The sequence below is a fragment of the Bos indicus x Bos taurus genome, chromosome 20, assembly GCF_003369695.1.
Source record: "Bos indicus x Bos taurus breed Angus x Brahman F1 hybrid chromosome 20, Bos_hybrid_MaternalHap_v2.0, whole genome shotgun sequence".
Lineage (NCBI taxonomy): Eukaryota > Metazoa > Chordata > Mammalia > Artiodactyla > Bovidae > Bos > Bos indicus x Bos taurus.
The window spans coordinates 65,423,742-65,448,645 of record NC_040095.1 but is presented as its reverse complement, the minus strand read 5'-3'; the positions used below and the strand labels follow the sequence as shown (position 1 = coordinate 65,448,645).

Sequence of the window (24,904 nt, the reverse complement as noted above, 5' to 3'; positions counted from 1 at the left end):
AAACCCATGTCTCCTGCATTGTAGGGAGACGCTTTACCCTCTGAGCCACCAGGGAAGCTCAGGTTGTTGGTTAGGTGGTACAATAAATGAGAGGCAAAAGATAGAATTTAAAGCTGACACAGCAAATAGCAGACTTTGTAGGGAAATAAAGGACTAAGGGTACTAATGTGTTTGTATGCAGTAGTTTGCTGCTAAAACAAAAAATGCACACCTTTCTAAATAGATACATAATGGAGAAAGCAGAGAAAACTGTCCATATATATGAACGCCAGTAAACATAATGTAATAGTCACAGTAAAATTAATAGAAACTGACAATAGAAACTGCAGTCGTATCACTTGAAAGGGGGTTAAGTCCATTTGTATTCTTATATTGTCTCCCACAATAAAACTCAAGTCTGTACTTCGTACAAGAGACTCACTTCCAGTGATTCACAGAGGCTGAAAATCTGGACGCCCTTTCATCGCCCCCCATGCTGTGCCCCTGTACACACGGCATCACTGTGGGGTTCTGTGTTCTTACAGCATTTACTTGCAGTACAAGGGGCTCAAGGCTGATTGGATGTATTTCCTGCCCGAGTGCTAGAATCAGCCATTTCTCAGGAAACATTAGAGCTGGAGCAATTTGGACACCAAAGTGCACAAGGAGCTATCGGAGTATAATCCACATTGTAGAATGAACATTCATGAATCCACACTGGTATAAATGAATGATTCAATGTGTCAATGAGTGGAATAGTCCAATCTCCCAGGCAGAAGAGTTCCACATAATTAATGTAGATGTCCTGACTTCAAGTACGGAGGGTGTAGCTCCTCACCCTGGAAGTGTGGGCTGCACAAAATAACTTCTTGACAGAGGGCATTGTGGAAGGTAGGGATTAGGGGGAGGTTGGGGGCAGTAACTTTAGGGTGGAGAAGCCTGGTGAACATGACCTCAGCCAGGTGATAGAGATGAACATCAAAAGTTAAAAAAAAAAAAAATAATAAGGTAGAAAAGAGATAGGAATAGGTAAGTAATTAAATAAATAAATAAATTGGAAAAGCAGGGGAAAAAAAAAAATTCTCAAATTACCCTGGTGGCTTACTTAGATGGTTAAGAATCTGCCTGCAATGTGGGAGACCTGAGTTCAATCCCTGGGTCAGGAAGATCCCCTGGAGAAGGGAGTGGCAACTTATTCTAGTATTCTTGCCTGGAGAATTCCATGAACAGAGGAGCCTGGTGACCTACAGTCCATGGGGTGGTAAAGAGTTGGGCAAGACTGAGCGGCTAAGACCTTCACTTATTTTTGTATTATATTGGTCACTACACAGAAAGATAAAACAGGTAAATTTTGAATGCAGTAGCCTGGCTATATAATCTTTGTGAAAATTTTATAAGGACAGAAAGATCTGGAAAACATTCTGGACTTTACTTGGCTTTTGGGGGCCATTGTGTTGAGATAGTAATTCTAAAGATATCATTAAAAGTAGGTACTGAAGGATAGAATAAATATGTTAATGATGTCAGGAACCAGGGTTGTCACTGGAGAAGATAAATGTACATATGAATTGAGTAAGATGAAGAAGAACAATGTAGTGCGTGCTGGTTTTAAAGTAGAATCGCTGTGTACTCATGACTTATTCATTCACATATCTATTTCTTACCTGGACCCACAGAAAGTAACCAGAAAAAAATGGTCACAGCTAGTGCCCAGTTCTCAGTTTCTGAATATTCTTCCCCTTAAAAAGATCAGGATCCTTGGAGAAATTCTTGATTGTGTCTGAGGTGGAAAAGTATTGTTTGAACATGATCAACACGTGCTTAATTTATCAATAGAGGTGTTTTTTTCTGAAGTGTATAATCTAAGTTAGTTGCGAGATTTAACAGTTGAAATGATGGTGATGGATTTAAGAAATTTTACCTTTATGTATGCTCTTACAGAAAACTTTCAACATCTTTTTTATATTTGATTCATGAGTAATAGTTACTTTTTAAATAAAGTCTTTTTTTAAAAAATAAGTGTTTCCGTTTTCTTCCCTTGTTGGAAGTCCTGCTTGGGACCTTGACGTGATGTTTCGTTTAGTGCTGGTTCCACTATCTGTTTACATGTGAAGAGTGTACAAGCTAATGTGAAACTTGGCTGTTCCTTTGAGATCCTGTCCATCCTCATAGGAAACAAGCTCAATGAAGATGCTTAAATGTGCCAAACGGTTCCAAAAAATTAACAACTCTAAGCCCTAAAATGATGTTACTATTCAACAGAAATTATTTCGTGAAGATTACTGATGCTTTTTGAACAGAATCATGGATCTTTTAAAGTGTAAACCCAAGTTATATGCTTTTAAAGAGTATCCGGTTTGAGAAGAAATTAAGTTTTCAGTTCAGTTCAGTTCACTCGCTCAGTTGTGTCCGACTCTTTGTGACCCCATGAACTGCAGCACGCCAGGCTTCCCTGCCCATCATCAACTCCCGGAGCTTGCTCAAACTCATGTCCATTGAGTCGGTGATGCCATCCAACCATCTCATCCTCTGTCATACCCTTCTCCTCCTGCCCTCATTCTTTCCCAGCATCAGGGTCTTTTCAAATGAGTCAGTTCTTCCCATCAGGTGGCCAAAGTCTTGGAGTTTCAGCTTCAGCATCAGTCCTTCCAATGAATATTCAGGACTGGTTTGCTTTAGGATGGACTGGGTGGATCTCCTTGCAGTCCAGGGGGCTCTCAAGAGTCTTCTCCAACACCATAGTTCAAAAGCATCAATTCTTCAGTGCTCAACTTTCTTTATAGTCCAACTCTCACATCCATACATGACCACTGGAAAAACCATAGCCTTGACTAGATGGACCTTTGTTGGTAAAGTAATGTCTCTGCTGCCGGGGTCCAGCCCCGGTGGATCCAGGGAATTCAAAGCGGGGACGGCGTCGGCGAGGATCAGGAAACGATTGCTTAATTAAACGTTAATTAAGGATATAAAGAGTAATAGAATGAGGATAGCTCAGTGAGGAAATTCAGTGTAGAAAAGAGGCTGAATAATTCAGCCAGAAGGTAAGAGAAAGAACGACACGGTGAGACCAAGTTTCGGTGAACAAGGCCCGCACTTTATTTTCCAAAGTAGTTTTTATACCTTAAGTTATGCATAGAGGATAATGGGGGAAGGGGTAGAGTCATGCAGTAAGCCAGGCTTTCTTCCTGCAAACTTATCATATGCAAAAGTTTAGGTGATTTGCATCATCTTCTGGCCCGGAGGCCTTTTTCTCTAAAGGTGATTATTCTCAAGTCAGGCGCCAGCCTCCAAAAAGCATTAGATAAAGTTGCATTCCTACAGAGCAAAGGTGTGGTGGGCTATAACAAGAAAAAGAATTAACTTAAGGGTCCCAGGTTACAAACATTAAAGCTACTATTTACACCAATTATATTAATCAATACACTGCCAGGGACACAGCAGGTAAGGGATATGGAGACTTAGCAGCAAACATTGGCCCAAAAAGTGAAAATCCCTTCACCAATACAATTTCTAATCAATCTTTTGACTGCTCAAAGGAATCTGTATTTAGACAATTTAGAACATCTCATGCCTCTCACAGTTTGGAGGCTCTGAGCAATCACATGTGGCCGGAAAAACCTATTCAGGCAGGCTAGAGGACTTCCAAGGAAGTTTGTAGGTTGAAACACTGTCACACCCAGGAATTATTAACTGGAGCTATAAGCTAACTCTTTTTTCAGAGAGGTAGTGGGGGACAGCCCCCCGTAAAGTCAGAAGTGTAGGTGAAAGCACAAAGCAGAAAGTAGGCAGACTCTGGTTTTGGGGGTAGATTGCTCGAGAATTTCCAGGGAGACTCCTGAGGCTTGATCCCACCTTTGCGTATGCCAAGCCTCCTTCCTCATGACCTTTGCCAGAGGCGGAGCTCGCTCCCCGCACTCTGCTTTTTAATATGCTGTCTAGGTTGCTCATAGCTTTTCTTCCAAGGAGCAAGTGTCTTTTAATTTCATAGTTACAGTCACTATCTGCAGTGATTTTGGAGTGCAAAAAATAAAGTCTGTCATTGTTTCCATTGTTTCCCCATCTATTTGCCATGCAGTGATGGGATGAGATGCCATGATCTTAGTTTTCTGAATGTTGAGTTTTAAGCCAAATTTTTCACTGTCCTCTTTCACATTTATCAAAAAGCTCTTTAGTTCTTCTTCACTTTCTGCCATAAGGGTGGTGTTATCTGCATATCTTAGGTTATTGATATTTTTCCTGGCAATCTTGATTCCAGCTTGTGCTTCATTTAGCCCAACATTTTGCATGATATACTCTGCATATAAATTAAATAAGCAGGGTGACAATATACAGCCCTGACGTACTCCTTTCCTGATTTGGAACCAGTCTGTTTCATGTCCAGTTTTAACTGTTGCATCTTGACCTGCATACATATTTCTCAGGAGGCAGGTCAGGTAGTCTGGTATTTCCATCTCTTTCAGAATTTTCCACAGTTGATTGTGATCCACACAGTCAAAGGCTTTGGCATAGTCAGTAAAGCAGAAGTACATGTTCTTCTGGAACTCTTTTGCTTTCTTGCTGATTCAGTGGATGTTGGCAATTTGATCTCTGGTTCTTCTGCCTTTTCTAAATTCAGCTTGAACATCTGGAAGTTCATGGTTCATGTCCTATTGAAGCCTGGCTTGGAGAATTTTGAGCATTACTTTGATAGTGTGTGAATGAGGGCAATTGTGCAGTAGTTTGAACATTCTTTGGCATTGCCTTTCTTTGGGATTTGAATGAAAACTGACCTTTTCTAGTCCTGTGACCACTGCTGAGTTTTCCAAATTTGCTGGCATATTGAATGCAGCACTTTCAGAGCATCATCTTTTAGGATTTGAAATCGCTCAACTGGAATTCCATCACCTCCACTAGCTTTTTTGTAGTGATGCTTCATAAGGCCCACTTGAGTTGTTTGGGGGTAGAATAAAAATTGAGAAATAGTTTTTAGGAAATGTGCTTTTGCTGGTGAGAGACTTATAGAAACAATTGTTACTTGAGTTTTAGACGTTGATAGTTTTCTAACCCAAAGAGAGTGTTTTTCTTCTTTCCAATACAGAATCAGTTGAAATTCTCTTGCAAAGGAAAAACAAACGATGCGGGGGAAGGCAGGTGTAGACTGTTGGAGAGATTGGACCCAGTCTGCTTTGAGCTCAACTTTGCCTGGCCTGGCCACCCAGAACCTGAGGGCCTGTGGCCTCTAGAATTGTCCTCCCAGCTCTCGGGATGGATGGGTTGCCTGCTGGGTATATCCACGGAGCAGGGGAGAGACACACAGCCACCCAGGCACAGCACCACTGCCCCGCCTTCCTACGGCGTGATGACTTCGTGCAGATGCACAGGGTCCCCAGCTCTGCTGATTCCAGCGGTGGGAAGAAGGGCCTTGCTGCTTGTCTTCTTTGAAGAAAGAATTCAGCAAGTGGTGAAAAACAACAGAAGCATTTACTAGAAGTGAAGTACCAGTGGAAAAGGCAAAATACATGTGAAAGAGCCACACAAGTGAGCTCAGAGTTGCGTGCAATGAGGGCAGCTTAGGTTGCTTATTTAGGGGTTGTTTTCTGGATATTCCTGGCCAGTCAGCTCCATGTTTGGTCTCGGTGTGCACAGACATCTCAGCCAAGATGGAGTCCAGTTGCATCTTCTCCTCCTTTTTGTCCTTCCCCTAGACTCAGGGCCTTCTGTGCACAGGTGTCAGCTGGGAAATGCATAAGACGGTACTCAGCTGGGACCCAGTGTTCCCAGCGATACCCCACCTCAGAGCATCAGCTAGGACACCAGCTGCATCAACCTGGGGCCTGTCTCCTGCTGCACGGGGTACCCTCAATAGATGGGGTACTACCTCAATATGGTGGCTGCACCCAGGGGCCCACATTTCTTGTGCAATATGGTGGGTGCCCCCAGGGTGCTCCACAGTTCTTGAAAGCCAGCAATGAGAAAAGAAGCTGTCATCCATCCATACTCAAGACCGCCTGTAGGACCCAGGAGTGGAACCCCTGCCCTCCTCTGCCCACCCACACCAGGCAACCCCCACATCAAGGCAGGGCAGCTGTTTTCTGCCAGCGCCCCAAGTGTGAGAGCAGGCAGAGTTTCCCCGCTCTGGGCATCCTCATCAGTCGGGAATGATCAACCAGCCACCCCAGGACAGAGCAGAGAATGGCCCTCCTGTCTCAGACTGCCTTCCTCACCTGGAAGTCAGGGAGGCAGGCTGTGGGCTGCCTGCTTCTTCAGCGTCACGTCTCTTGCCATCTGACCCCAGCCTGAGAGTGTGGCCTCCGTGGCTGATGAAAGAGGGTGGGTGGCTAAAGACACAGGAAACCGTGTCTGCAGATCATTCAGGTGTAGACTTGTTAGCGACTGCTGAGTGGCATGCTCAGGTCTTAAGGAACTGTCGATTTGCACTTGCTCTTCTAGTGTAATTCACCCGTTCATGTTCTTAGCAGCTTTGTGGAAGTCTTGTAGTACAGGAGAAAACTACCCTGGTCTACACTGGCGTTCACTGTTACCAGTAATGTATAGCACTTGGCGCAATTGAAGTGATCCACTGGAGGGCTTGGAAGCCAGTAGAACAAAATCCCCTCATATGACTAATCTGTGTCACCTCCAGGCTTTGCCCACATGGTCTCCTCTCCCTGGAATGTTCTTCCCCAAGATAAAGCTGTCCCCTGTCTGCATTTCCTGTGGCACTCCCTGAGTCTCCAAGCACTTGTCTCCCCTGTCAGAGATGCCTGTTTCCGGTCCCTAAGGGGCACCAGCTCCGTGAGAGTAAGACACAGCACCCTTTGCCCTCTGACGTATCTGTGTGAAGCATGTGAAGCATGAAGCATGATAGCACACCGTAGGTGCTTGGTGTGGGAATAAAGGACATTTCACAGACCTCCCTAGACCCCATCTTTGCCCAGAGTAGTTGTTTCTTGGCTTCCCCTGGATTTATGACATTGTCCTAGGTGCTTTTCCTCGTTCTTAAAAATCTCCTGAGATATTGAAAGTGTCCTAGAAGCGTGCTATAGTTATGTAACATGATAAAGTACGTAGTCATTGGAGTGCATGACAACAGGTATACACCTGAAAGTTGGTAAGAATAGGAGACAAGAAGGAATCAGTCGTTGTCTTCTTTTTTTTTAATTTAATTTAATTTTATTTTTTAACTTTACAACGTTTTATTGGTTTTGCCATACATCAAAATGAATCTGCCACAGGTATACATGTGTTCCCCTTGTTTTCTTATATCCCTTGAGAGTGCCTTGGACTGCAAAGGAATCAAACCAGTCCATCCTAAAGGAAATCAACCCTGAATATTCATTGGAAGAACTGATGATGAATCTGAAGCTCTAATACTTTGGCCACCTGATGTGAATAACTGACTCACTGGAAAAGACCCTGATGCTGGGAAAGATTGAAGGCAGGAGGAGAAGGGGATGACAGAGGATGAGATGGTTGGATGACATTACCGACTCAATGGACATGAGTTTGAGCAAGCTCTGGGTGTTGGTGATGGACAGGGAGGCCTGGAATGCTGCAGTCCATGGGGTCACAAAGAGTCAGACACGACTGAGCGACTGAACAACAGCATACCTCTGTTGCTCTAAGAAGGGCTGAGTCCTCAAGTCACATCAGTTAGTAGCTGTATGTTGGTTGGGGCTGAGCTCAGAGGCAAGTGGCGGGGGGCTGTTGTGAAACCCTGAGGACCAGACTCTCAGGGTTTCAACCCATGTTCTCCTGCCTGCTGTTCGGGGGGGACCTGGGCAGGTGCTCCCCGTCTCTGTGACTCAGTTCCTTAGCCATCAGAGAACCCTACTTGATAGGGCTGTCACAGGATTCTGTTGGCTGTGTGATGTTATGGACATTAGGGGAAGGGCAGTGTGGTCCCCACCCAGGGAAGCCTCGTGGAACTGAGAAGAGGGGGCTCGTGGGCACTGTAGTGGGACACGCCAGCCTAGCAGTGGAATAGAGACACATCTTGAGGAACGATCATAATTTAACCTTCCATTTGTTTGGAAGGTCAGGATGGTATTTTAGGAGGATAGAATAGCATGATGGAGATAGATGTTTACTAAAAAAGCAGTATGGAAAGTAAGCATATTTACTTTCCCTATGGTTGCCCTTCGTGGGAGGTTACAAGCCATAAAAAAAAAAAGAAAAAACTCGATGAAAGGCAAGTTTAGTGAGAGTTTTGGCTGGGCCCTTGATGTCGAGGTGCTTTTATATGGAGCTCTATCTCAGCTGCCTTGGCTTCTGGAGTTGAGAGGACCAAGCAGCCGGTTTCTGGAAGCAGTATCAGCCCGTGCCATCCAGGCTCCATGCCCTTTCCATGATCCCATCAATTTGGGGTTTCCCCTCGTAGTTCAAGGGACCCACTTACTAAATGACAGAGGTCAGGTCAGCTATGAAGCAGGAAACAAAAAGCTGAAATAGACTCAAACACACAGCCAGGTATCAAAGTTTACAGACTCTGGAATCGAGTACTCTTTAAAATAAAACCCAGTGAGTCTGTTTTAACATAAGCATTTTCAAAGTAACAGAATTATGGATGTACCCAGAGTGTGAAATTTTCCCATTTCTGTTTAGTTAGCTTTGATCTCGGAAATATGTTGCCTATGTAAGCAATTCGCAGTTACTAATATTCAGGTAGTAATCGGGGAGTTATCCCTTCAACACTAAGCACTGTCCAGCCAGAATTATGTGTGGTGCTTTCTTGTTTTTGAAAGGACTTTATTGTTCTTGGTTTTGTTCAGTTCCTGTGTTGTATCTGACTCTTTGCGACCCCACGGTCCGCAGCAAACCAGGCTTCCCTGTCCTTCAGTGTCTCATGGCGTTTGCTCAGATTCATGTCCATTGAGTCAGTGATGCCATCCAACCATCTCATCCTCTGCCACCCTCTTCTCATTTTGCTTCCAATCTTTCCCAGCATCAGGATCTTTTCCAGTGAGTCAGCTGTTCGCATCAGGTGGCCAAAGTATTGGAACTTCAGCTTCAGTATCAGTCCTTCCAATGAATATTCAAGGTGGATTTCCTTTTGGATTGACTGGTTTGTTCTCCTTGCAGTTCAAAGGACTCTCGAGTCTTCTCCAGAACTACAGTTCGAAGACATCAATTCTTTAAAGTCAGGCAAAGTTTGATAAAATCTATAGTTTGATAAAATGTATAGTTTAATACTGCTGCATTTTATGAATCTGGTGATGGAATCAAGTTTCTTTAACTAGCATGAAACATGTCATAAAAGTGACATAAGCCCAAAATGTAATAATCCTGAGACTAAAATAATCCTTGGAAAGACCAGATCCTGTATTAATGTATTAACATGAGAGCACTGCTGATGGGACAGGTGAGATGGTTTGGACCCTTCTGTGAAAAACAATAATAACAGAAGCCAAATAAAGTAGCTGTGGTGTTCCAGAGTGACATGATCGCTGTAGACCAGACCTGCTCTGAAGACCGTCTTGTTTTCACTGACGTGTAGGAGGGTCATGAGGAATCCAGACAGCCACCGCACTGATCCCAGCTCCAGAACTGAAAGCCCCACGGAGCCAACACAGACACAAAAATAATTCATTTTACAGCTCAAGGATATGCATTCTCCCTTGTGAGATTTTCCTCTTTCAGAAGGAGAGAACAAGCAAACAAAGGCATTTAGAACTTGGTGGGTCTTTTTGTGAGAAGAAGCCCTTGTACAAACAGGCTGCTTCACTAAATGCTGATTTATGGAGGTGTTGAACACACAAGTGGAAAATGGATGTGCAGAAGCTTTTAAGTTTAATTAGGTGCCATTTGTTTATTTTTGCTTTTATTTCCAATATTCTGGGAGGTGGGTCATAGGGGATCCTGCTGTGATGTATGTCGGAGAGTGTTTTGTCTATGTTCTCCTCTAGGAGTTTTATAGTTTCTGGTCTTATGTTTAGATCTTTAATCTGTTTTGAGTTTATTTTTGTGTATGGTGTTAGAAAGTGTTCTAGTTTCATTCTTTTACAAGTGGTTGACCAGATTTCCCAGCACCACTTGTTAAAGAGATTGTCTTTAATCCATTGTATATTCTTGCCTCCTTTGTCAAAGATAAGGTGTCCATATGTGCGTGGATTTATCTCTGGGCTTTCTATTTTGTTCCATTGATCTATATTTCTGTCTTTGTGCCAGTACCATACTGTCTTGATAACTGTGGCTTTGTAGTAGAGCCTGAAGTCAGGTAGGTTGATTCCTCCAGTTCCATTCTTCTTTCTCAAGATAGCTTTGGCTATTTGAGGTTTTTTGTATTTCCATACAAATTGTGAAATTATTTGTTCTAGCTCTGTGAAGAATACCGTTGGTAGCTTGATAGGGATTGCATTGAATCTATAAATTGCTTTGGGTAGTATACTCATTTTCACTGTGTTGATTCTTCCAATCCAGGAACATGGTATATTTCTCCATCTATTAGTGTCCTCTTTGATTTCTTTCACCAGTGTTTTATAGTTTTCTATATATAGGTCTTTAGTTTCTTTAGGTAGATATATTCCTAAGTATTTTATTCTTTCCATTGCAATGGTGAATGGAATTGTTTCCTTAATGTCTCTTTCTGTTTTCTCATTATTAGTGTATAGGAATGCAAGGGATTTCTGTGTGTTGATTTTATATCCTGCAACTTTACTATAATCATTGATTAGCAATGTGAAAAGGCAGCCTTCAGAATGGGAGAAAATAATAGCAAATGAAGCAATGGACAAACAACTAATCCAAAAATATACAAGCAACTCCTACAGCTCAACTCCAGAAAAATAAATGACCCAATCAAAAAATGGGCCAAAGAACTAAATAGACATTTCTCCAAAGAAGACATATAGATGGCTAACAAACACATGAAAAGATGCTCAACATCACTCATTATCAGATAAATGTAAATGAAAACCACTATAAGGTACCATTTCACGCCAGTCAGAATGGCTGTGATCCAAAAGTCTACAAGCAATAAATGCTGGAGAGGGTGTGGAGAAGAGGGAACCCTCTTACACTGTTGGTGGGAATGCAAACTAGTACAGCCACTGTGGAGAACAGTGTGGAGATTCCTTAAAAAACTGGAAATAGAACTGCCTTATGATCCAGCAATCCCACTGCTGGGCATACACACTGAGGAAACCAGAAGGGAAAGAGACACGTGTACCCCAATGTTCATCGCAGCACTGTTTATAATAGCCAGGACATGGAAGCAACCTAGATGTCCATCAGCAGATGAATGGATAAGAAAGCTGTGGTACATATACACAATGGAGTATTACTCAGCCATTAAAAAGAGTTCATTTGAATCAGTTCTAATGAGGTGGATGAAACTGGAGCCTATTATACAGAGTGAAGTAAGCCAGAAGGAAAAACACCAATACAGTATACTAATGCATGTATATGGAATTTAGAAAGATGATAACAATAACCCGGTGTACGAGACAGCAAAAGAGACACTGATGTATGGAACAGTCTTATGGACTCTGTGGGAGAGGGAGAGGGTGGGAAGATTTGGGAGAATGACATTGAAACATGTAAAATATCATGTATGAAACGAGATGCCAGTCCAGGTTCGATGCACGATACTGGATGCTTGGGGCTAGTGCACTGGGACGACCCAGAGGGATGGTATGGGGAGGGAGGAGGGAGGAGGGTTCAGGATGGGGAGCACATGTATACCTGTGATGGATTCATTTTGATATTTGGCAAAACGAATACAATTATGTAAAGTTTAAAAATAAAATAAAATTAAAAAAAAAAAAAGAATGCATTTGAATCAGTTCTAATGAGGTGGATGAAACTGGAGCCTATTATACAGAGTGAAGTAAGCCAGAAAGAAAAACACCAATACAGTATACTAACGCATATATATGGAATTTAGAAAGATGGTAACAATAACCCTGTGTATGAGACAGCAAAAGAGACACTGATGTATAGAACAGTCTTATGGATTCTGTGGGAGAGGGAGAGGGTGGAAAGATTTGGGAGAATGACATTGAAACATGTAAAATATCATGTATGAAACGAGTCGCCAGTCCACGTTCGATGCAGGATACTGGATGCTTGGGGCTAGTGCACTGGGACAACCCAGAGGGATGGTATGGGGAGGGAGGAGGGAGGAGAGTTCAGGATGGGGAACACATGTATACCTGTGGCAGATTCATTTCGATATTTGGCAAAACTAATACAATATTGTAAAGTTTAAAAATAAAATAAAATTAAAAAAAATAAATTAAAAAAAAAAGAAAGCTAAGTATAGGGTATGTGAGGCAGGGCTAAATTTACAAAGCTAACATTTGTAACATGAAATAAAATTTGAAATTCAAAAAAAAAAAAAAAAGAAAATGGTGTCACCAAACAATATTTGTTTTTAGATGAATAATTCACTTCTTTTCCCCACATGAGTTTTTCTCATTTGAAGCACTGGCCTTTCAGATTAAATAAATGTAATGTTTCAAAAGAATTTGGGCATGAATATTCATAAAGACCAAAACAGCGAATATAAATAAAAGCCCGTTTACATAACATTTTATGTTTTTATGAAGACCTTATGGGTTTTTTTTTTTTTTTTGGTTGTTATTGTTGTTCTTGTAAAATAATATTATTCAAAGTGATTTTCCAGGACACCTTATCTTCTACAGAACACCTACTACTGAAGCAGTGATACTGCTTTTCTACATTGTTTCATGCAACAGTATTTTCCTTTACTAAGTAGAATTAAGGTAGTACTTGCTTATGGCACAACCCATTAGCCATAGATTCAGCCTAGTATGATGGGAACTCCTCCGTACTGTCTTTGTCTAAACAATTGGAGGAACTTTAAAAGAGAAAACAATTTTTTAATAGATTGTTTAAGGATGTACCCTGAGAAATGTGGCCAGTTCATACAGATAGAGGGTAGCAGAACAGTTTTTAGTTTTTCTGTAGATAAGCTATGCTGCTCTGCTGTGTTCAGCTGTGTCTGACTCTTTGAGACCCCATGGACTGTAGCCTGCCTGGCTCCTCTGTCCGTGGGATTTCCAGCAAAAATACTAGAGTGGGTTGCCATTTTCTGTCCCAGGGGATCTTTCTGACCTAGGGATTGAATGCACATCTCTTGTGTTTCCTGCATTGGCCGGTGGATTCTTTACCACTATGCTACCTGGGAAGCCCTCTATAGAAAAGTCAATGTTTTAAATCTTCAAAGTATACATACATGCAAAATTTAGGTTATCATAAACTGGGAACACAAACGGTGGAGACCTTATCCGAGTTCCTTAAGGGCTGGAGGTAAAGATAGAATGAAGCAGCTGACATTTGAGTAGAAAGAAAAAAAGATGAACAAATTAAGACTGCAGTTATTTTTACCCAAACAGCTGGTTTAAAAGGGGCCAGTATGTCATATTTGATTGATTAAGTCTATTAATGGAATTGTCTGGGTATTCTTACTTTAACTCCTGCAATTACTCAAAGTGGAAGTGCACTGCTGTCTATTTTGTAACACTAGCTACTCAAGGCTGTGACTGTCTGTGAGCATATGACCTTATAATCAGTGCTGTTTTAATGGTGGCGTACTGTATAATTTAAACCAGAGAGTTAATGAAAGTGAAGTCCATATAACTGAAATAGGAAAGGTTGAGTTTGTGATATGTGTTCTTGACTGTCTGATACCCACTTGCCAGATTAGAAGGATGAGAAGTCCTTCACGCGCAGGGTGGGCTCCTGGTCCATTCTGGTACACACAAAAAGGGAGCCATGGAGAGATGAAAATGTTCACAGAGTCACTTTTGTAAAAATATAAGCTTAGAAAGTAGAAATTTATTCATGACCTTCTGAAAAAAATGATTTAAAAATCATCAAGGAGCACATTATTTTTTCTAATCATGTATTAATAACTAGCAAGAGTGAGCAGATGATTTCTAATGGACATCATTTTGCCTGATTGCTTCCAAATGACCTTCCTGTTTTCTTTCTTTGCATTCGATGAGAAAAATAATTTTCAAGGAAAAGGACTTCCTGGTGTTAGAACAAGCTCTTTCGGTAGAGCAGATGGATGCACAAGGTTCTTTTTTATTTTGAATAACATGAACACCCCTGACACTCAGAGACGCTCACCTTATGTTGCCCTGTTCACCTTCAGGGATTAGGATGAAATAACATTTTAGCTTCAGCAGGAAGATCATGGCTTGTTTTTATGTTGCTTTATGACTGGGCAAAATACTTAATCCCTCAGCACCTGCATCTTCCTAATTGTAAGATAAGAAAACACTTGTCAATAGGTCTTGTTTGTCGTGTATCTTGGGATCATCAAAATATTGATTCTAAGTTGGATGACGTTCTTTCTGCACACTAACAGTTATTTCTGGAAATGTTCTACCTGTTCCCAGTTCTTTTTTCTGTTGTTTCTAAAGACTTTTTCATGCAATTCCAAGACCTTATGAAGCCTGGGCATCTTGGGAAATGGTTTTCTTAGAAGCCATGCTTACCAATTATTTTGCCAATAGGTTAACATAAGAAGTCTTTGGAAGTCCCAAAGGCAGTGACCTATATTTGAGGTTTTCATTAGAGTAGAACATCATTTATGATACCAGTTGCTGTATTAGTCAGGTTTCTGCTCTGATAATTCTGAATAACAAATAAATCCAAGTGGCTTGTAGCAGTAATAGCATATTTTCTTTTTCATACTCACTATCTGAAGGGGTGGGATTTGTCTGATCTCTGTTGGCGCTCCCCAGACTCGGCAGGTAGGGAATATTCCAGACTTTGTTTTAGGCTCAGATCTATAACCCAGACTCAGTTGAAAGAGCTTTGTCTTTCTGGACCACGAACTTCTCGTTGTGGAAAACCAGACATCCAAAAGGGCAGGTCGGGAACTTTGCTGGTGTTCCAGTGGTCACGAATCCACTTTGCAATGCAGGAGACTCAGGTTCAACCCCTGGTCAGGAAACTAAGACCCCCATGCCTTGAAACACCTAAGCCTGCACACCACATCCACTGAGCCTGCGTGCCAGGACTGGAGAGTCTGCAGTGCAGAAAAGATCTCTCAAGACACAACAAAGACACATGAACTGAAGCCTCTGAAAGCCTCCATTCTGAACAGGTAGCTGTCACTTCAGCACACTTTCTCATTACTGAAAGTAAGTCTCATGACCAAGTCCAAAGTCAGTGGGGTAGAGATGAATACTCCAGCTACTCATCTCCATGGCAAGGGCGAGGTGAGAAGAAAGAACTGTGTCCACGTCGCCTATGTTAGGAAACTGAGCCTAACTGAGCCAAGTTCAAGGTGCCCTGTGTTCTCGTTATCTTGACCAGGTGACCACCATGAGGAACAAACCTTTAAAAAACTGAAGAGGTGCTCTGGGAAACAGGAGGATGGTGTGGAAACACTGTACTGTTTTCCAGACACAAGAAACACCACATAAATGCTTTAATGACAAGGCTGGTGGCTCACATTCAGACAAAGCAGCTTGCTAAGTACAGGAGGATTACAGTTTTTTTATTTTATTTGTCTTACTTTTGACTCTGCTAAGTCTTCGCTGCTTTTGGAGGGCTGCTCTCTAGGTGTGCCGCGCTGGTCTCTCACTGCAGTAGCCTCTCTTACTGGGGAGCGTGGGCTTCAGAAGCTGTGGCCCGTGGGTGTAGTTGCCCTAAACTAAGGGGCATGTGGAATCCTCCCAGACCAGGGGTTGAACATGTGTCCCTTGCATTGGTAGGCAGATTCTTTTACACTGTGCCACCAGAGAAGTCTGGTATTTTAGTTCAAAATAAAATTTTCTGTTCAACTCAGTCGCTCAGTCGAGTCTGACTCTTTGCAACCCCATGGACTGCCGCACGCCAGGTTTCCATGTCCATCACCAACTCCCAGAGCTTGCTCAAACTCACGTCTATCAAGTCGATGCCATGCAACCACCTCATCCTCTATCATCCCCTTCTCCTCCCGCCTTCAATCTTTCCCAGTATCAGGGTCTTTTGCAATGAGTCAGTTCTTCGCATCAGATGGCCAAAGTGTTGGAGCTTCAGTTTCAGCATCAGTCCTTCCAATGAACACACAGAACTGATCTCCTTTAGGATGGACTGGTTGGATCTCCTTGCAGTCCAAGGGACTCTCAAGAGTCTTCTCCAACACCACAGTTCAGAAGCATCAATTCTTTGGTGCTCAGCTTTCTTTATAGTCCAACTCTCACATCCATACATGACTACTGGAAAAACCATAGCTTTGACTAGACAGACCTTTGTTGGCAAAGTAATGTCTCTGTTTTTTAATATGCTGTGTAGGTTGGTTTGACAAAACGTGGTCCACTGGAGAAGGGATGGCAAAGCACTTCAGTATTCTTGCCTTGAGAACCCCATGAACGGTATAAAAAAACAAATTTTTAGTTCTAAACAAATCAGACTTGCAGACAGACCCTGCTGCCTTTATGTGAGTGTCAGTCAGGAAACAAATGAACAAATTTGGAGATTATCCTTCACTTCCAGGGATGTGACCTGTTTTAAGAGCAAGGACCGCATATTATCCCTGATAGCGAACAAAATGCCTCGTATATTGTAGAGTTAAATACTGGTGAATCAGTGAATATGTGAATGATGAAGAAAGGAAGAAGAAACATATACGTAGATGGATACCCAGGTCCAAACAAGAAAACAGGAGAAACAGAAGGGACCGTGGAAGGGAAATTAGGAAACTGCGTTAGTCATCACTGTCTCAAAGTAGGAGCTGAGGATTTGGACAGACAGGGCTGGCGAAGACAGCACTCTGCTTTTGTTCCCCTAGGATACCAGGCTTTTTTTTTTTTTTTCTACATCTTACTATTCTCTTTGTTCATGCTTTTAAAAATGTATGATATACCTCCCACCTATTTTAAATTAAAAAAAAAAGGCACAGTGAAGGTTATTGTTTTACCTCTGATTCCGTCATTAATCTCTCTTAACTCTGAATAACATTTTCAGCAGAAGAATGAAAGCTACCCTGTGATTCATGATTTCATCAGTACTCTTTGGAGCCCAGGCATTCCATCAAGGAACATAATATGCATTCTTTCCCTTAATAATATAACATTTAAAGAAATGTTTTCATATTCTGTAAAGATGGAGTTGATATGCAGAAAATATTCTTGGCCAAAAATATCTTTGGAAGAAAAATAAAAGCTTTTCTATCATTGAGTCTTCAAGGTGTCCCAGAGTTTTTATCCTGAAGGATGGTCATTAAGGATGTTTTAGAATAGCATAGAGTTAATTTCCTAGAACTTCTAAGCATATTTTTCATAGTAAGATGGAGTTCTCCTTGAACTATGCAGAGTTCAATGAGAGATACAACTTGATGACTCAAATGGACAGTTCAGTTCCTTCCTCTGAAACGAGAGATTCCAACTAGAAAATCAAAACAGCAGAACTGGGCAGTGACCACAAGGAGAAAGGTGTGTCAAATGGCCCAGACGTCACATGTCAGCAGTAATTGCTGGCCTGGGGTTTTTGGCTTATGTAGTAGAAGTGAAGCTGGAAATCATTTCTTAAATTGATCTTTATTTTAAAATAAAATTGGTCTGGAGACTTCAAGAAATAAAATCTAGTAACCAAGGTGAAGATAAGTAATTATTCATAGTTCACTGATTCGTTGATTAAATCAGTGTCTGTTTAGCAGGAGGCTTTGACCTTGTCTAGTGTCTCCATGTAGTCAGCGTACTGGAAATTCTCTGTAGTCATTGCCACAAAAGTGAGAGTAATGCTGACCGCTGAACGCACCCAGGGCCCATCAGATCTGTGTGGCTCCAGGCATGCCACCTGGTAACAGGGTGAGGATACAAAGTCAGATGCAGTAAACTTCTGGGGCTCAAGTGCCCACTCTTCTAGCAAGCTCTCAGGTGAGGCTGCATTAGGTGCAAGGCCCACAGTTAGCAGGTATCTGAACCCTGCAAAGCAAGAGCTGGTTCAGGGTCGTCACTAGTCTGGAGAATAATGGATGTGCCAGAGAGGTTTGCACTTCCCCAAACTGGAAGGACAGACAGTCAAGACTGTGAGTACACCCAGGCAGAAGTCGTCAGACACCCACAGGTTAGCAAATGCACCGAGCATGCAGCTGACTCTGCGTGCTCGGCGGCACTGGTTTGACTTTCACGGACGAGGGCCTTTCAGGCAGCTGTGATGGTCCTCTACTCTCAGGCATCCTCGTTAAATATAAATATAAGGGTTCAAATTCCAATAATGAGAGGAGGTTGTTCAGCAGGGTGACTAGCTAGAGGATGGATGGGGATGTTATTTTAGATGGGAGGTTGGTGGCTTCTCTCTGGAAGGTGATGCTTGAGCTGTAAGGCTTGGATGACAAAAAGCGGCCAGCCAAGGGAAGATCAAGGAAGAACACTTGGGGCAAGAGAAAAGAAAGTGCGGAGGCCCCGAGGTGTTGCAGGAACTTCAGTGGGACCAGTATGGAGGTTCCGTGAACATGGGGTGATGGGAGTTGGGGAGATATGAGGTTGGGGCTTCAGCCAGAGCAGATCAGCAGGAAACCCTATCGGCATGCCGAGGGCTTTGCGTGTTTCTTCGTCTTGTAGAAAGCCAGTGGTGGGATGTACACAGAGGAGGAGCGACAGGTCAGATCGAACATTAACAGAGCCCTTTGAGTGCCGCCAGAGCGTTAGCTGATGCCTCCACCACGTCCTATAACTGTCATTCTCTCTTTGTGATGAGAACATCTAAGATCTGCTTTCTCCATGACTTTGATGTCTGTAATACAGTGTTGTGGACTGTAAACACAATACTGTGCTTATTTCCCGAGGACCTACTTACCCTTGAACTGCATGTTTTGCATCCTTTGACAAACGTCTCCCCGTTTCTCCACCCTGGCTTCTGGGAACCGCCATTCCACTCAGTTTCTACAAGTTGGAATTTTTACATTCCACCCAGAAGTGATATCGTACATATAAACAAAACATCGGTGTCTTTCTTTATATGATTTATCTCACCAGCATAATGCCTTCATGTGTGTATGCTCACACATACGTATAGGAGATCTGTATATCCAGATATGAACCCCTCTCCTTTGGGAAGACCTTGAGAAAGAAAGAGGAGAAAGTTAAACTTGAAAACCAGGGTGATCATAAAAGGGACGCTCAAAGAAGCCTTAACACACACTGATGCACTAGCGCTAAAAATCGGTGACTAAGGATTTCCCAATTAAAGACCGTTTTACACTAAAAATATATTCACACTAAAAAAAAATGTAATAGTGACTCAAAGTAATCTTTATGTAAAGTATGATCAAAGAACAAGATAAAATATACTGGTCTAGGTGAGTTCATGGCAAGGTCAATTGGATCAAGGAAGATGGGGAGATGTCTTTAGAGATGCATGGGGTGAGCAGATGCGAATAGTGTGAATGTGGTTGTGGTCATATCGGGATGTATAATAGAGGTTTTCATGCCGACAGCAAATATTCATGGAGCACCTACGAGGTGGTGCCCACCACTGGGGGCCTAGGCACTGGGTCTCTGCTGTGAGTGAAACAAGTTCCTACCCTTATGATGTCATCTAGCTTCACTGAGGGAGAAAATGAACAAATTCAGAACTGCTGGTGTTATGGGCTTCCCAGGTGGCTCAGTGGTAAAGAATCTGCCTGCCAGCGCCTGAGAAGTGGTAGATGCAAGTTCAATCCCTGGGTCGGGAAGATCCCTGGAGAAGGGAATGGTAACCCACTCCAGTATTCTTGCCTGAAGAATCCTATGGACAGAGGAACCTGGCGGGCTACAGTCTGTAGGGTTTCAAAGAGTGGGACGCAACTTAGCAACCACAGCAACAACAAATAGGTATAAACAAGTAAAGCAGGTGACGAGGACCAGGGTGTGGAAGGAGTGGAGTTGCTGTTTTGTGCAGGGCAGTCCCTGAAGGCGGGTAGGTAAGAGAAAGTGAAAGTTGCTTCAGTCGTGTCTGATCCTTCACAACCCCATGGGGCGTAGCCCACCAGGCTCCTCTGTCCATGGGATTCTCCAGGCAAGAATACTGGAGTGGTTTGCTATTCACTTCTCCAGGGGATCTTCTCGACCCAGGGGTTGAACCCGAGTCTCCTGCATTGAAGGCAGATTCTTTACTGTCTGAGCCACCAGGGAAGCCTAGTAGGTAGAATGATAGATACTTGATCAGAGATCTGAGTGAGAGGAGGGAGCCTGGGAGAGGGACCACAGCAACATCCCTGGCAAACCCCAGAAGCAGTCAGGAGGCCGTAGATGCTGGATGCAAGCAAGGGCAGGCGGAGGCAGGCAGAGTGGAGGGCAGGGCGGCCACAAGAGGATGGGCGGGACGTTGCCAGGTCTTGGGAGTTGCCTCTGAGTGAGACAGGGAGCCGCTGGAGACTGTCGGAGAAATGTAACAGTCTGTATATGCACTGGGTCTAGAAAGAGGTGATATTTCAACGGATCAAGAAGAGGAGACAGGACCATCTGAGAATGGGGAATGGCAGACCTAGAGGCAGGAGCACCCCAGGCTCACAGTGAGGGGATGATTTGGGTGGGCCGGAGCAGAGGATGCTTGCAGAGCAGGGTGGGGGCGAGGATGAAAACACCTCCAGACCATAAGGTTTCCATGTGACTCTGTGATCACAAGAAACCTTGGAGAGAAGTGTTCAGAGCACAGGGTGAGCCTGAGGAAATGTGATCTAAGGAAAACATGAACAGACTTCCGCACTCAGAATCACCAGTCCAGCAGTTGTATGTGGGCTGGATTAAAGAAGGGAGGACGCTGGTGGGAAGTAGACCTGTGAGAGCATTACTTCAGCAGTTGGGGCTTCCTATCATGCTGCAGTGCTAGTCTGTAAGGAAATTCTGGAGTCGTGTGGTGCATCCATTTCTATGGGATATTTTGCTACTGGTAATAACTAAGATCATGGCATCCACGCCCATCACTTCGTGGCAAATAGATGGGGAAACAGTGGCTGACTTTATTTTTGGGGGGCTCCAAAATCACTGCATATGGTGATTGCAGACATGAAATTACAAGACGCTTACTCCTTGGAAGGAAAGTTATGACCAACTTAGACAGCATATTAAAAAGCAGAGACATTACTTTGCCAACAAAGGTCTGTCTAGTCAAGGCTATAGTTTTTCCAGTAATCATATATAGATGTGAGAGTTGGAGTATAAAGAAAGCTGAGCACTGAAGAATTGATGCTTTTGAACTGTGGTGTTGGAGAAGACTCTTGAGAGTCCCTTGGACTGCAAGGAGATCCAGCCAGTCCATCCTATGGGAGATCAGTCCTTGGTGTTCATTGAAAGGACTGATGTTGAAGCTGAAGCTCCAATACTTTGGTCACCTGATGTGAAGAACTAACTGATTGGAAAAGACCTTGATGCTGGGAAAGACTGAAGGCGGGAGGAGAAGGGGATGACAGAGGATGAGATGGTTGGATGGCATCACCGGCTCAATGGACTTAAATTTGAGTAAACTCCAGGAGTTGGTAATGGACAGGGAGGCCTGCTGTGCTGCAGTCCATGGGGTCACAAAGAGTTGGACACAACTGAGCGACTGAACTGAACTAACCTGAAAAAGTAAATAATGTATCCACTCCTATAGGCTTGGAAAGATGCCTATGGTGTATGTATAGTTCAGTGATATAAGCAAATTTCAGAGTAATTCATATAAGAGCATCCCACTTAATCCATCAATAAAACCTCTCATGTGTGTGCATGCATGTGTGCAAGTGTGTATGTATGTGTCTGTATGAGCTTGGTATCAGTCAGGACCATCCAGGCTGTGCTTAGGGGCCCAGGTCTTGCCACCATCAAGGGTAATTACTCACTCACATGCTCACAGACCCAGGTGGGTCAGTTGAGGGGCTTTGTCCTTCCTTTGCAACCAAGACTGGGAGGAGCTTCATCCAATGTCATGTTTCCACGATTGCCAGGGAGGGAAGGGACTTGGGAAAAGGTGCATTTGGTTTTAAAGTTTCCACCCACAAAGGACATGAATCATTTCTGGTTATGCTTCACTTGTCAAAGCAAATCATATGGCCTCAGCTAATTTCAAAGAAATGCTCAATGCATCTCTACTGATGCTGAGAAGGAGGAGAGGTAGAACTGTCTGGAAAAGAGTCCTGATGATTGCCGGGAGTGGGGAGGAAGGGATGGAATGGGCAGAAGGGAGGAAGGATGCTTTCTTTGGGGAGAATAGAGAGGGAAATTGTGGAAGAGGGTTTCCTACCGAATGGAAAGGTATTGAGCCCGCCTCGTGGCCATGACAGCAGAGAGGAGCAGTCAGATGCCACATGCTGGAGTTCGGTAGTCAGAAGGTTTTCTTTTTTTTAAGTATGTATGTGAACAATTGTCAGAACTGATTCTCAAACGTTGATGCCTGGATTGATTGGAGAGGAAGGCATCCTGATTCGAACTGAGTTATCAGGTAAGAGGAACAGGTTTAAGAACATAAAGGACAGTTTCATAGTAGGTTTGAAACTTGTGGAGCTTGAAAGTCAAGTGGACCTTCAAGGGGAAGATAACACATGTCTTGCAAAAGGTGGATGCTGGACCAGAGTTAAGAGAAACTCTCGAAATGATTCTGTTGAGATGAGGGCTGTCTCTTCAGATCCGGTGCTCATGTGGGTTTCTTTGCAGTGTCCAGAACTAGATTGGTCCTCCTCTCCTTTCAGGCTTTGGACAGAGACACATCCAAGGGGAATCAGTGGCAGAAATGTCCCCATGGTAACATGGAACCCAAGTGCCTGCATTCAACATTTTGGAGTTTATACCCACCCACTTTTGTAGGTGTGCCAGATCCATTGTGGTTTTACATATGGCCCTATTTGAAGTTGTTTTGGAAACCAGGCTAAAAAAAAAAAAAAATGGAGTCCTTTGGGATTAATAAAAAGTGAGGACTGTCCCACCATGGGTCTTAAAATGGTACTAGGCTCTCTCCCTCCAGTCTGCTGAATGCAGCTGGGCATCACCCCCTGAGCTCCCAAAACTTGGCTCCTGAAATGCTGCCACTAAAATCCAAAACTTGATTGAATATGGCTTGCTTAGTTGACCTTTAACAGTTTCATTTTGTCATCCCAAAGTGAATAACAGGAGCAACCATATGTATTGGGAAAACCAACCGCCTCTATTTTTTCCATTTGGTTACTGCAGATAAGCTTGCTGCGTGCTTGCATTTCAAAGCTCAAACTGTTAGCAGAGTGTGTATTAACTGAAATCACATTCGAGTTTAAAAGCTGTCCAAAATTAAGCTGTTCAAAAGTTTTGTTAATTTCAAAGAAATACTAAAGGATTTTGCATTAGAAGAAAAACACGTAGTTGCCAAAGAAGTTTGCCTTTGTAATTGTCAATTTTGATACCTGAAAACATTAGTTTAATACCTCTTATAGCATGGCAACCCACTCCAATATTCTTGCCTGGAGAATCCCATGGACAGAAGAGCCTGGCAGGCTATGGTCCTTAGGGTCACAAAGAGTCAGACATGACTGCAGTGACTTAGCACACACGTAGGATATGAAGATTTGGCATAAATCCTACATGTAGAAATAAAAATACCTTGATTGAAAGTCTTTCCTGTAAAGTTGCTGGATATTATGGATCCCAAAGTAGGTTTAACTTTCTCATTGAGCTGGGATTGGGCAGCAGTTGTTTTTCTCATTCTTGGAAAAAACTTTCCCCTGTAGCTTAGTGGTTCTCACAGAGGCAGTGTTATGCCCTGGAAGACTCCTGACGAGGGCGGGAGACATGTCAGTTGTCACAGCTCTGAAGGCGGGATGTTACTGGCGTCTAGTGGGTCAAGGCTGTGGATGCTGCTCTCACATCCTGCAGTGCACAGTGTCCATCATGAAGAATTCTCCAGCCTCAGGTATCAGTAGTGCTGAGGCTGACACCCTGCCTAAGAGAATCTGCACAGTTACTTCTTGACTGTAATGCTTGTTACAAGGTCCCGTGACTGCAGGAGGGGAATCGCACCTGGTGTCCACCCAGGCTTCTCTTTGTTAAATCCAGAGCAGAGACTATCGTCCATGTCCTTCATGTGAATTCACACCATACGAACTCCTGCAGAACAGCTCTGACCCGGCTCTGTGTCCTTCCCACTGTGTTGGGCTTCAGGATCCTTAAAGTAACCTGAGGGCATCCCTCGTTGTTCAGCAGTAAAGAATCCACCTGGCAATACAGGAGATGCAGGAGACTCAGGTTCCATCCCTGAGTTGGGAAGACCCCCTGGAGATGGAACTGGCAACCCACTCCAGTATTCTTGCCTGGGAAATCTCATGGATAGAGGAGCCTAGTGGGCTACAGCCCATGGGGTCGCAAAGAGTCAAACATGACTGAGTGACTAAACAACAACATCAGAGTAACCCGGGTCATCCTGTAACAGTGGGACAAGCTCTTTCCTTAGCCTCACTGGCTTTTAGGGTGAAGACCTGTGTCCTGAACGACGCTCACCAAATCCTCATGCTCCCTGTTTTTCTGACTTCAGTCTGGTCTTTTTTCCACTTGATTTATCACCTGTGTATCCCTTTTGATGTTCTGCTGCTTTTGTAATGAAAATGGCCTATTTTATTACCTACTAAACCATTTTCTTTTCCATTCCAAACTTTCCTCTAAGCTGTTTCACATTGATTTTTTTTTTTTATTGAGGTGACATTCACATAACATAAATTAGCCACTTTAAAGGAAAGAATTCAGTGGTTTTTAGTGCATTCACAGTGTGTGCAATATCCAGCTCTGTCTAGTTTCCAGAACATTCTCATCAAGCCCTTTGCCTATTGAGAAGTTAATTCCCATTCCTCCTTGCCACAGCCCCTGCTTTCTGTATATAAATTTACTTATTCTGGATACTTCCTGTAAGTGGACTCATACAGTAAGGGCTCTTTTGCCCTAGCTGTGTTCACCTAACCTAATGCCTTTGAGACTCATCCACATTGTAGCCTGTATTGGTACTGCCTTCCTTTTCAGGGCTGAATAGTATTCCATTGTATGCACGGCCCACATGTCATTTATCCTTT

The 24,904-nt window shown here is 43.2% G+C and overlaps 1 protein-coding gene across 1 annotated transcript in view; it reads left to right on the top strand.

The window, feature by feature from the left end:
* The window catches only part of ADCY2 (adenylate cyclase 2), a 454,325-nt gene that overhangs the window by 95,004 nt on the left and 334,417 nt on the right, over positions 1-24,904 (top strand). The window lies entirely within an intron of this gene.